Source organism: Myotis davidii, unplaced genomic scaffold (assembly GCF_000327345.1).
Source record: "Myotis davidii unplaced genomic scaffold, ASM32734v1 scaffold979, whole genome shotgun sequence".
In the NCBI taxonomy this organism is placed as follows: Eukaryota; Metazoa; Chordata; class Mammalia; order Chiroptera; family Vespertilionidae; genus Myotis; species Myotis davidii.
The window spans coordinates 503,122-504,233 of NW_006290769.1; positions in this window are offsets into that span (position 1 = coordinate 503,122).

The following is a 1,112-nucleotide window of genomic DNA, read 5'->3' on the forward strand; positions in this document are numbered from 1 at the left end:
TTCCATTCTCTCATGGCCCCTCCCCCTGACTGGCCAATCTCCCACGACCCCTCTCCCTGGCTAGCCAACCCCCCTGATAGGCGTCGATCGCTGGCCAGGCCAAGGGACCCCACCCATGCATGAATTTGTGCACCTGGCCTCTAGTGTTGATATATCTCAGAATTTTGATTTTTTAAAAACTGTCCTAAAAGGCAGTTAGAGTACCATCCCATCAAAAATAAAAGTTTAATACATATTTCTAGCACAACACTGTAGCATCATTTGAACTACAGCTAATTACCCTTTATTTCAGTGTTTTTTATGGTAAAATGAATTGAGTTCTAAGCAGATAATGGCATATGTCCATGGTTTTCCTATTTCAAAGCATTTCAAGGACTTCAAGAACTTAGCCTTTTAACTCTCCATCAACACAGAAAGTACTTCTCTACATCAACCATCCCTCAAGTTTTATAAAGTGAAGGAAAGGGTATATATATGCCTACACAAGGTTCCAAACTTGTTACTGCTTTCCATATGTTATTCAAAAGCTAAACATTGTCATGAGATGATAAAATGAGATGCGCTGGTTTTACTAACCTAATAAACTGGAATAAAAATCTCACTCATAAGTGGAATCTAATGAACAAAATAAACTGATGAACAAAATAGATCCAGAGACATAGAAGCATGGGATAGACTGATGATCCTCATAGGGAAGGAGAAGGGTGGTTGGGAAGGAAGAGATCAACCAAAAAACTTGTATGCATATCTGTATAATCCATGGACACAGACAATAGGATGTGAAGGCCTGGGGTAGGGAGCAGGGTTGGGCTAGAAAGGGTCAATGGAGGAAAAAAGGGGACACATGTAATACTTTCAACAATAAAGATTAAAAAAACACATCTAAGTTTATAGTTCAAGAGACTAGCAAAAGAAAAAGAAACTAAAATTAAGGTAGTAAAAGTTAGAAAATAATAAAGATTAGAGCAGAAATAAGTTAAATAAAACATAGAAAAAACATTAAAAAAACCCAATATTGATGTGACAGAGACACATCAATTGGTTGTTCTATCAGCTCTATTGAAAGCACACTGATTTGGACCCACAGGTACCAGAAAATGTCTAGATGGTAA